This window comes from Meleagris gallopavo, chromosome 1, assembly GCF_905368555.1.
Source record: "Meleagris gallopavo chromosome 1, MGAL_WU_HG_1.1, whole genome shotgun sequence".
Taxonomy (NCBI): domain Eukaryota; kingdom Metazoa; phylum Chordata; class Aves; order Galliformes; family Phasianidae; genus Meleagris; species Meleagris gallopavo.
Genome location: NC_139404.1, coordinates 61245039 through 61257670, shown reverse-complemented (window position 1 = coordinate 61257670; position 12632 = coordinate 61245039). Strand labels below are relative to the sequence as shown.

Below are 12632 nucleotides of genomic sequence, written 5' to 3'. Positions count from 1 at the left end.
GTACTTTATATGATTTGAATGTGCTTTTAATGTAAATGCTTTTTTTTTCTGTTTGTTCTAAAGGTCTGTAAGAACACATTTTCAAACTTTCAGCTCTTTCTTGACAGATGGACTTGGAACAGTCTTTACTCATATCAGCTTTATGATAATGCTCTTTGGGGCACTTTAGGTGGTGATGTTTTGTTATGTTTCCTATTCCAGGCTTGTGTTCTCACAGCAATATATTTCTGACCCTATCAGCAGTAGGAATTTCATAAAGGAAAGACCTGCTAGGGAAACTCATACTTCAAAATGCTCAGCAATAAAATACAAGTCATGAGATCTTTGCAGTAGTTACTTGAGCTGCAAAAAATGTAAGAAACTCACTGTGAGCACTGTAAGTAGTATGCAAACCTGGAAATTTCAATACAAAGTAGAGGCATTAGGTCTCCTGCTTTACAGTCTCAAAAGTATATCCTATATATGAGATGGGTGCAACACGAAAGGTTAAGGATCCTCCTATGGATGTGCCTTAAACGTTTTCAGGGAGCAATGTTATGAGCAAACCATTTGTGGTAGACTCTTAAACATGTAATGTGTTGCATTTAATAAGCAGAAGTGGACGTTACATGAGAGCTCTTTTGGTGACCAGGTGATCGAAAAAAGGGTGGCTGCTTCCTCTGAACGCTATGCCCTTTCAAGTAATATCTGAGCCCCATTTTCAAAAGGATCATGACTGTCCATAGAGTTTACACAAATCTTTATGAATGCATACAGTATTATTTGCACATATTTCTATGCCTAAGGAAGTACAAATCATTTTTCTATGCATTTCTGTATATAAACTGGCTTCTTGTTCATTGATGTTGTCCCTTTACAGTTCTATACACATTGAACGTGCCTTCTGAAAATATTTCATCTCAAAGCAAAACGGTTTACTTGTGCATATAAATGTATCTTCACGAAGGCTTCCAATTGGCCACTCCTTTTCGTTATTATTCAGATTTGTTTTACATACTTGTTTTAAATTGATGTGTCATAAGCACTACATTACAGACAGTACAGTAAGCTAATTCTGTGGCGTACTGCTTAGTTTGTGGTGCCTTCATTTTAAATTGCTAAACTGCATTTGCAAACACATCCATACACCTTCCCCTCCTCCTCTGTTCCACAAAATAATTAAATAATAATAATTAAAAAAAGCATGTTTCAAGATGCACCACCAAACTGAGAGGAAAGATAGTTCCTCTTCTCCCGTGCCTTGAAGTTTTCTGTTTGGAGGCACAGTGGAGTTGTGTTCTGCAGGACAGGGCACATGGTAATGAACCCTTTCACAGGGCCTCATACGGCTCCAGAGAGATCTAATGTTAGATTTATTTTTCTGAGCTGGAATATTTAAAATGTAAACTTAAGAATCAGACCCCTGTATTTTTGGAAGCTGAGGAGAGTGTGTGGGTTGCATGATTAGGACCAAGGTTCAGTGCCCAATGAATCATTGCTCAATAGCAAGCCAGGGAACTCTCTTGGGGGATGTGCTTGACTGTTCCTAGTCCATCATGTTCCTTGTCGGTGTTCTTATCAGGATTTGGGTGGCTTTGGTGTAAATGAAAAGAGAATTTGAAGCCCAGAAAATTTGGAAAAGCAAAGATGTGAATTGCTGGTTTATTTGTTCTAAGGGGTTGAGAAGCAGCTGACCTAATAGAGCTTCGCTGAAAAACCCAAGAAAATGATCTGGGGACCGAGAAAGGGTTTGCAAAATAGCGATGTGGTTGGTTTGTGCTCGTGGCTGGATCCTGCTAAGAACACTTTTTCTTGGGAGTAAAAGACCTCCCTCTTCCACCTTTCTCTCTAGCTTTCAGACCTGTAGACTTGTTCCACTGAAATATTTGTTTATTGCTTGTATGTGTAATTTCTGAAGGGTGATATGAATTTTTCTGGGCACTTTTAAGAGTTTCATTAAACTTAGAAAAAGAATGCTGTGTAAAGGTGTTGGATTTTTTTTTTTAATTACAGAATTATAACATCTGTGGGTTGTTTTTTGGGGCTTTTTTTTTTTTTTGCTTGTTTTGTTTTGAAAAGTAGACTCTAAGAAATAACAGTTCTGAGGAGATTAAGTTTCCCTCAGAGAAATGGAGGGAGTTTGTATAAAGTAGGCTTGGTGACAGTTGATATTCAAGTGAGATAATTAGTGCTCAGAAAGGCTTCATGTCTCCGTTGTATAGCTTCGTTGAAGATTTTTATTTATGCAGTTGTTTTTAACCTGTTTTTGTTTTGGGTGTGTGTCTCCTTAAATTATGTAATACTTGGTTTTCTTGTTGCTGTGAAATCAAGACATTATTTGTTCAATTGTGTGAAATGTTCAAGGGAATAAATTCCAAACAACCTTCAGGTTTCTGAGTTTTTCTTTGTCACCTCCCTCCTCCTTCCATTTGCTCAGGTTAGGAATGCTGTGGGGGATAAGTGTTTGGGGGAGAGTGAAATGAATAGATCTAGCAAGCTTGAATAGTCTTCCAAAGACATTCTGGGGAGCTCCATGGCACGTGTAACTGCAGAGTACTACAGAGACTTAGAAGGGCAGTTAAGCTCTGGCAGACACAGGCTAAATTAAATGTTAATTTTTTTTTTCTTTTGCTGCCATGTTGTGGTTTGCTCAACATGCAGGGCATGCACTGCCCAGACAGCATTACACATGTCCGTAGAAAAGCTGTTAAGGACCCCCATACTAAATGTTCTACTGTTTTGCTGTAGAAATGCTGTCAGTGTTGTGGCTTCATGGATTTTTGTTGATTTGGGAGCTTGTTCAGTGTACCTTGTTGCGGGCCAAAGTTCTCTGTAAACAGGGCAGTGAAATACATCTGTGAGGGGAGCAGAGGAGGGAGATGAAGAGTGTGAGCAAGTGTAAGCCAACACTGAGGAATAGGGAGGCATAGCCTTTGCATCTGGTGTGACAGGTAAGCTTTTTGGCAGGATTTGTTTCCTCTTGTTTGCACAGCAGCAGCTGTGTTTCTTTCTATGGAAAGGCATAAAATGAGGAAACGTGGAGCCTTGTAGCCAAATCCAGTGTCTTATGTTCCATCTGGATGGCTCTCTCCTCTCAGGACAGGCACGAGGAAATGACCTTCATTCCTCAAAACCACTGATAGACTGTTTTGTTATGTTATCCCCATGGCCAACATGTGGAGCTGTATCATAGTTCTGAGCTTTCCAGTTCTCAAAGGTAAACCGGATGAGTCTGCATTAGAGAATAATTCTGTCTTATCTCATGCTTTCTCATGCTCCTTAGTGCACCACTAGCAACTGAGAGCATGGAAAGTCAGTTATCCTTTGAGCATCTAATTGTGAAACATAGGGGTTGATTTGGCCTGTATAGTTACGTTTAAACAGTGGGTTGTAGAACTACACATGAAACGCCAATTCTGCTACAACTAAGGTTTTCTTCTTTGGAGAAAAGCACCACCTCAAAGTCACTTTGTGTTAGACACCCTAGTTTTGTTTGTGAAACAAAATTAACCTCTTTCAGGCATTTTTCTCTTCACCACCACCTGTCCTCCTCCCTCCCATGTCAACCTAAGATTTACCTGAAAATTATTTGCTCTAGAAGAAAATCTGTAAGTAAAGCCCCAAGTAACACACTATGTCAAATATGATTATTTTTAACCTTTGTTGTGCAAATGAAATGGCTTGAAAATGAGAAAGAAAAGTAGGTTTGGGTTGAGCCATGCTCTTGCTGAGTGTAAATGCTTCTTTGCCTGTAGTCCTGTAAAGAGAAAATGTCGATTTTTCAGAATATGCTATTCTAGGATCCTGACTTACACAGTCTCTAACTTACGTCCATCACTTTTGAGAGTCTTTAGCATTATTTAGAACTTGTAGCAGTTGTTAAATAGATTTCAGATGATGTCTTACAGATAAGGTAAATGAGCAGGCATATGTACTTCTTTGTAATTATCACCCTCACTTTCAGTCGCCCAATAAATAATCCACAGAAAATCTTATGTGGATGCTAAATTACTTCTATTTATTTATAAAGTTGAAAACAGAGGATTCAACTTCACTATATAATTGGTTCTGTATTAAGGACTAGTTTTAAAACAATGTATTATAACTGGGTGTGTAAATGACTTTAATACATTTGAGGTACTGACCCATTGATCAGTATGTGGGAAATGTGGATGTTTCATTCCCTTGAGAAACAGGTTAGTTCCATAATAGGTGAACTAGTTAGCCTTTGCAGGAGTTTGGGAACTTCATTGCAAGAGTTAAGCTTTAAGGAATATTAAGGTATTTTCCACCACGCATCCATCCAAAAACAGCTTGCTTCATCATTTTGGTAGCAGTTTTGTCAAGAGAAGCATTGGCATAGACCATTTCCTTTGCAGCACGCACCACTAGGGTAGTGTAGAAAGCTGGTTGTGTACAAGTTTTCATATGTTAGACTTAGTTTCTTCATCTCATATGGTAGAAAGTAATGTAGATCTTTTCCTCTAATTTCTGTAACAACGGTGAGAACGCATGAGATACTGTGAAAAGTATGAGTCAATACATGCTCATCTCTGCACCGATTAAAGCCATGATTAAAGTAATGATTTAACCATCTGCTTATGGGCGGCAGCGTGAAATACTAAGATATGCACTTCATATTGTATCTTCAAATACAAAAGGAAAACAAGGGGAGGAAAAGAAAATTAAAAACCCAAACAAACAAAAAACAAGCAAACAACCCAAAACAACAACAAAAACCAAATGGAAAATATTTGAAGAGACGGAATGGATACTACTGAGTCAACAATGAGCCCATTCTCCTGCTTCTGTGAAGTATATTTATGGAAGAAGGTGGAGTAGCAGTTGCTGAGCTGATCATGGGGATGTAGAGCTTAGCTTAGGCTTTCCAAAGAAAACAGGGCAGATGCTCTTTATGGATGAGACAGCACTTGGGTGCTTTGTTTAGTTACTTACATCTCCTCTCAAAAATGTATGTTTAGTCTGACATTTCTCGTGTTGCTGTCATCCCAGAAGTCTGTGTTTTTTTTTCTTTGGAAAATTTCATAACTGTCCTATATACTGTTACAGAAGTTCATCTAATTGCCCTGGGGGTAGTAGTGTTCAAAAATAGGACTTCTCTACCCAAGAGATGTTTCAGATACTTTCAGACTTCGGTAACTCGATGATTTAAAACACCAGAATTGATATGTAAGCTATTTTAATCATATATATGTCTTTTGGAATCCATCCTAGATGTTGATAGAATCCATCCTAGATATACCTATATAACAGAATTTTCTTAGGTTCAAAAAAACTCGCAGTAAGGTATGAAGCTCTGAATTGCTTGGAACATTCTGTTGCTTTGCAAGTTAAGCAAGAGTATGTGGGATAAATGCAGACACTAAGAATTGAGAGAACAGATGCTGATGTTTTCTGGAGAGTATAGAACTTTTACCTAGGACAAGTATTCCCCAGTATATTTTCTTGTAACCACAGGCTTCAAATTTGAGTCTGTTCCATTTGCAGCACTTCATCTTCTTGGAGGAAAAAAAAAAAAAAAATGAGAATGTGGTTATTATCTAAATATATCCTGAGATCCGGTAATTATGAAAATCTGCAATAAATTGCAACAGAAGAGAGAGTGGTTAGCTCAGTAGATGAAAGAAGATATCCATTTGGAAGCTATCTTTTGAAATTGATCCCAATTTGAATGGGAAACTGAAAACAGTTGGTATTCCAAACGTTTTCATTATATATGATAAAATTTCTAGTTCCTTGTTATTTGTTCTTTAATGATGAAAACATTTTCTGGGATCCAAGCTGGGATTGGAAGAGCAGATTTAAAAAAAAAACAAACAAACTAGACATGATTTTTATTGATAGATTCCTCAAGTGCTGTTAGATGGAAGTGTCCTTGGTTCACTGTTGTGTTACGTGCACATTGGGAACCACCATGTCTGATGCCTCCTGCTGAGATGAGGGATTCCAGAGGGCTGCTAGGAATGAATGTTGAGAGTTGGATGCCATGATGAATTAGCTCTCCGAAGTCTTATGTAGTAGAGAAAGTAGCTGTCTTTCTTAACACAAAAGTGGTTGCTGTTTGGCTTACTTTTGGATGATCAACTCTTAGACATTAATATCTACAGAATTTTACAGTACAAAGAATGTATTTCATGTTAGAAAGGGGGGAAAGTCAGAGCCAAAGTCAAGGTGATTTTAGCATAGTGTGGCCTTTCTCTCCTTTTTCTCCTGGCCATTTCCTGGGTGTGCCTCATCCCAGTGGCCCTTTGAGGTAACATGCCTTTAATAGATTCCAGGACAAAAGTTATGCCTGCAAAGTGATGTTATCTTTAGCCAGATTATCCTTTAAGGGCTCTTCAGCCTTCCCACACTCAGCTTCTTCCAGAAAATAGAAACAAGGCCAAGCAACAAATGATAGAGCTGATCAAAACATTTGGAGAGAGCTCAAACATCCAAGATGTTCCTAACAAAAGGGAAAATGATAGGTAATATGTCACTGATTTGCCAATATTCCTGGATAACAGACTCTCCGATAATTAACTAAATAATAAAAAAACAACTCTGTTACTTGTTTGAGCAGAAGTAAAAAATTAAATTTGCAGATGATAAGATTCTGTGCCAGAAGAGATGTGTTAAGAAGAGTGAAGCTTAGCGGTGTTCACTGGGTCTCGGATTAGGTGACCTAATAACCTCTTTTCCCCTGTTCCTTTTCTCCACCCACTGTCTGCAACACTGGACTCCTTCCAGGAGTCCAGAAATACACTCCTGGATTGTTCTGTACCCCTGCTGTAGTGAAGACAGCTTCTCTGTACTGAACTATTTCCTGAGCTTTAAACTTTCATTACCTTATAACACAGCTTCATGCATCTGCATATGAAAAACACCACGAATTTCTCAGACGTAACTTGATGGTATTGAAGTTGCAGATGAATTTTGACTTGCTTTCAAGACACAAGCGTGAAGTAATAATGACCTGGAAATAAAACTGATTGATTATACTCCCGTCTGCTGGCTTCTACTGGAAATGAAGAAAGGAAAGATTGATCAAATACGCAGCTGTTTTGCTCCTGCTTTGCCACTGTTGTAGGAAGCAACATTTTGTCAGCATCTGTGTTGACAGCTCTAAAAACCTATTTTAATCACACTCTGTGGGAGCAGGTGGAAAATCCTGAATAAGCCTTAGTAAGATAGATTTCATTCTGTAGTTAGTCCAGTTCACTTTTATAATTACGAAGAGATTGGGTCTCATGTTTTCTGACAGTATCTGAGATATGGAGAAGTTGATTGTAGCTGGAGGTTGCGGAATGCGTGGAGGAGACCTTATGTCCTCATGTTTGTTTCTAGAGTATCTGTTTCAGAATTCCTTGAATATTTTATCTAACAGTTTTTCCTGTACGTGGTAGTGGTTTTGAGGTGCAGGTTCTGTAATAACCCTGTTGGGTACTTCTGCATTAGAGGGTATTTAAATCAAACAACTTTTTTTCTGTGCACGTTAATCTCCCTATTTCTCTGTTTAGTTCCCCAGTTTGCTAGGAAGAATTGCCTTAGTGAGAATTGCCTTAGTTTGGGGACTGAGGCTGGAAGCAGTAGTAGAAGTCCAAGGCACGTTTTTTTAGAAAGTTTAGTTACTTGTTATTTATTAAAGATTGGTGTATGTGCATTGCTGACAAATTTCAGTAGTGTTGTCTTCAGGTTTGATCTCGTTTTCAATCCTGTGCACAACCATTGGATAACTTACTTATGGATCAAACTGGAAATGGATTATGGATCAAGCTGGAAATGCAGACATAACAAAATTCAAGATTTGGTGTCTTCCCAGTATGACTAAGTATTTGAGGCTCCCTGAGGGCTTGGGAAAACCCTTAGAGGCTGAGAGAGAAAGATGAGTCATTTTATCAAAAAAGCATTGACAGTTGATGACTGTTATGTATTTATGTTCAAACAAATATGTTTTTGTCTCTGTTTAATTAGGTGTTTTATCACCCTTTCTGTCTCTGAGGATGTGCTTATCAAGTTTCAGGGGATGCTACCAAGCAACACGCAGTTCTGCAGTATGCAAAGTAATGCTATGTGAACAAGCAGTGACAGGAATTCCTCAGTCCTGCTGGGCTCTTACCACCAGTTTTCTAGACACTTTTCTTAGAAATTAAATTCTAAAGGGTGGGTATATCTAGATGTAAAATCCTGAAACTTCTTCCAAACTCTCAACAATTACATTTAAGATACTCCTGCAGGTCAGCTTAGAGCTGCCAGTGGCATGTTTAGTATATCTCATACTGTGCAGTATCAAAATTCTTAACAGTGGTTAGATACTAATTTTGTACAGGATTAAAGAAAGGATTTTTGGCTATGTCTCTCAAAAGAAATCAGTTGCACTTAATTAAATGGGATATCTTAATTGACTTACCATTTCCATATGTGCAGCATCCAACAGCATGTCTCAGGACTAAGCATTCTGCTTTAGAGCACACTGTGCTGAGCACTGTGAGCATCTCATAGGAAGTGCCTTTGCTCAACTGCTCATGTAAACCAGATAATCACGACGCTTCGTATCTGGCATGTTTTAGCCCCTTTCTTATTTCAAAGTCTTTTGTCTTGACTTAAAAGTGAAGCGGAGAGGAAAGAGTTGGGCATTCTGGATCCTGTTTCTGGCACTGCCACTAATCTATTGTGAGACTGACTTGCTGGTATTTAATCACTGTGTCTGGACTTGTGCGATGCCTATACGGTACTTACCTACTTCCAAAATAGGTTTGTTTTAATACGCTAAGACTTGTAACACATTCTGAGGCCCTGAGATGAGAAATGGAGCTGAAGTACAAAGAGGCAGTTAATGGAATAGAAGAGGGCAAGGGTGAAACTTCTGAGAAAAAACTGAAACTCGATCTGACATTAAAAACCCACGGAAAATGAGATGCCAAAAATGCTCTTAGAGCTCATTTGTGTTCTTCTGTATACCTCATTGATAGTGTTTGTTGGACTGCAAGCAAACTTCAGAAACCTTATCCTCCAAGATATTTCTTACAAATTAATGGCAGTGGAATTTGAGAACATTCAGCATTTCTGACTCAGTGTTCATTGCATTTCTTCGAACTGCCGCAGAAGAGTTCCCATCTTCCATCTCTGTGTTTTGTTGTATGTGATATGCGGTTGTATCCATAGAGTTATTTTATCTGACATAGCCATGTTCTCAAACAACTCTGTGGAGATAGAAGTAATTGAAGAGTTTAGAAAAGAGGATTGAATGCAAACAGATAGTATTTCAGATTATAAAAGCACAAAATGTGTGAAGTCCAGAATGGAGATTTTTCTGAGAAATGTATTAATTCATTCCCTGTGTTATGTGTCTTTCTCGGTAGATTCTTTTGAGTTGCTGCTCCTCCCCAAGGCTCCATCTGAGCCTGTGCAAAATGCTGGCTCTGTACTTGACATTTACCGTAGAGAGCTTGCAGTCTTGCCAGAATTGACTAAAAAAAGGAAGTGCAAAGGTACTGCATGATTCACGAACAATAAATTGGAGGAAAATAACACAGAAAAATGAATTGGGCAAGGCAGGTAGTTTCCCTTTGGGGAAAAAGCTGTTGTTCTCAAATCCCCAGTTTTGTCCTATATATGTTTGTCCTATGTCAGGGAATAACCCTGGCAAGATTTCATCTGGTTCATAAATTAATCTGTGGCTTTCATAGGACAAAGAACTACTGAGGAAAAACAGAGATGGGATCCTCTCCCAACATGAGATTCTTGAATCTTCCAATAGTCTCCGAAGCTGAAATCAGGTCAGAGGAAAGGACACATTCAGACTCCAGGAGTAATTTGGTTTAGGGATGTTACCTCTGATGGTACGATTTTCTGTACAGGATGCAGGCAATGTCAGGGCTGAGATAAATAAAGGACTCTGGCAGCTTTCACGCAACAGCAACAGCTAAGCGGCCTGTCCTGTTAGGAAAAACAGTTCCCTTTGGATGATCTATGTAACGTTCATGGCCCATTGCTCTTCCAAAATAAAGGTCTGGAATTTGAAATGTGTCCTATTTTGGATGTTGTTTGTGCATTTTCAGCTGATCTGTTGATTGCATCAGAAGCTGTTCTTGGCTTTCAGGTGTCTCCCCTCCCTGGCCAGTAATGCAGAGTTCTTCTGGCACATGTAGCTTCATCATCCCCTTTTCTCTCAGTTGTGACCAGTTTCAGTCATTTGGCTCTGGGCCCTGATGCACTGACAAGGAGGAATGTCAGATAACGAATGATGAATGTATTCTGCAGCTATTTCCCACTGGCAGGCAACAAACTAGTCTGGGAATACAACATGATGTTTGAAGGAAGCCTTTCTCCTCTGAAGCAACCCTTAGAATCATAGAATCAAAGAATCATTAAGGTTGGAAAAGACCTCTAAGATCATCTAGTCCAAATGTCCACTTACCGCCAATATTGCCCACTAAATTGTGTCCCTCAGTACAACATCTGTCTTTTCCTTAAACTCTCCAGGCGTGGTGACTCCACCACCTCCCTTAGCCACTTACTCCAATGCCCCACCACTCTTTTTGAGAAGAAATTCTTCCCCATATACAACCCAAATCTCCCCTGGTGCAAGTTAAGGCCATTTCCTCTTGTCTATCATTCTTTTGTTGGATGCAAAAATCAGTTGTGCTCAGCTTGGACAGGTTGAGCTCTGAACTACAATGGCTTAGGAATGAGCCATACTTTTGGCAGTCCTCACAAGTCTTGGCTGCCGACTCCGCAGTAAGGAACAGACTTCTTCCATGCATACAGCACCATATATGTTTGGAAGAAGTGAGGGTAGGACAGCTTCAGATTTCCTTGTGCCAGTTTAGTTTTCTTTTGTAGCTTCGAATGAATTGATATGAACTCTGTAGCATAATGTGGACAAATTGCTCATCTTCTTGCCACATTAAGTATATCTATATCTCTCACCTACCTTTGTCCCTTATGTAGGTTTGTAAACTAATGCTTTTCCCTTTGGTAGCTGATGGCTTTGTGGTGTAGACAGGTGGTTGTCAGCATTTCTCCTATTAACACTGGGTAACAATGGCAGTGGCTTTGCAGTCAGGTAAGCCTATGGCACCTTTTAGAAACAAAACCAAGTGTTGTACACAAAGTGTGTCTATACAGACCAAGGTTTTAGAAATCCCTTGCTGAAGTTAGTTATCAGTTGAGTTTCTGGATTATGTTGTCCAGCATAGAGCTGTTTTATGTACAAAGTAAAATGGATGTTATCAATCCTGCATCTGAACTGGGTGGTTATAGAAATGAATTTGAAAATTGCTTGGAGTTTTCTTTTTAATTCTTCGGAATTTTGAGGCAGAGAGCACTTCGCACTTCTCAAGCCTAGCAGACATCCTGGTTTGAGTACACTCTTTTGCCTTAACGTGTAGGTAGATTTCTCTTTTTTTTTCCATCATTCCATTTTTTTCTAACATAGTTTTATTGATTGATTTGCTCATACTTGCTCTTTGTACTGTGAGGTAATTGGTTTGATGCTCTTTGTACAATTTGTACTGGTACTCAGTCTTCATGATTAGAAGGTTGGTGATCCCTCAGTGCAATGCATATAAAGAGATATCAGCTTGACGTTCAGTCCTCTTTCACCTCAGTGTTATTGCTGCTAATCTTTCTCCCCAACCCAGATACTGTAGCAGTGAAGTGAAACGAGCATCTCTTTTGTGTGTGTGTGTGTGTGTGTATATATATATATATATATATATATTCCATTCATATAGTTTAATTATATGGAATGATTTTTTAATATTTCTTTTTCTTTTTTCTAACTTCAAAAAGGCTGACAAGAAAAAAGGCTTGAGATAGTTAGAAAATCAGAGGAGTAGGAGAATGTCAGATGGTGAAAAGTTATCTTTTTTTTTTCTTGTCACTTTTTACACTGGGGCATGTTGCAGCAATTTTGGGGTATGCATTGGAAGAGAACAAGCAAAAGGGAGCTTGTGAAAGGATATTCCTATGGAAACAGCTGAGCCTAGTTGAGTGCTCTGTTGTGTATAAAGGGTTCCAAGTAGAAGAGCTCTCATTTTTTGCTGATTCTTTGAATTCTTTAGTTGTTTTCTCTCACCTCGATGCTCTTCCATTACCCAGAGCCCTTGGTTTTCCCCTGTCAGCCAGAACTGGTGGAGCAGTATTCCAGGTCATTTCTCCCGTTACTATGAGCTCAGGGCTAGGGAATGTAACACAGATTATAAAAATAGATTTGGCTGAGGTGGTATCACCATCTAGAGAGAATGAAATGAAGCATGAATCCCAGCAGAGAAGACAGATCAGTTCCACTAAACTTTGAAAGCACTAATACAACATCAGGCTTAGCAGCAGGAAATGATGGAGACCACTTTCTCCCTGGAAATGGACAGTGGTGCTCCTGCCTTTCACCTGAGCTAGCAGCTGGGGTTTCCACCATAAAGAAGCTCAGTAGTTCCAGCCCAGGGGCACAGCAACCACTTGTACACGTCATAGAGGGGTTCAGTAATACGAAGCATTGTCCTGGCAGTTGTCTTCATGAGATTTTATCTCAGAAGGACTGAGGAATTAATGCCTCTAGTTATGGCAAGGCCTATGTAGTCTTTTGTGTGAAAGGCTAACGTGTTCCTGGGTGAGCGATTGCCCTGAAAAAAGGCTGTAATAGGAATAAA

General features: G+C 39.1%; 1 protein-coding gene and 1 long non-coding RNA gene across 16 annotated transcripts in view; one reads left to right on the top strand and one right to left on the bottom strand.

The window, feature by feature from the left end:
* MICAL3 (microtubule associated monooxygenase, calponin and LIM domain containing 3) overlaps window positions 1-12632 on the top strand; it is a 155753-nt gene that overhangs the window by 91221 nt on the left and 51900 nt on the right. The window lies entirely within an intron of this gene.
* LOC146545352 (uncharacterized) lies at window positions 3645-8749 on the bottom strand. Of its 2 annotated transcripts, none has more exons than XR_014884971.1 (3): window positions 8390-8749; window positions 6828-6955; window positions 3645-3736 (listed from the first exon to the last, which is right to left on the bottom strand). It is a non-coding gene; the product is annotated as an uncharacterized LOC146545352 (long non-coding RNA). The 2 variants fall into 2 exon arrangements; XR_014884969.1 differs by lacking the exon at window positions 3645-3736 and adding an exon at window positions 4035-6445 and having other exon boundaries at window positions 8390-8747.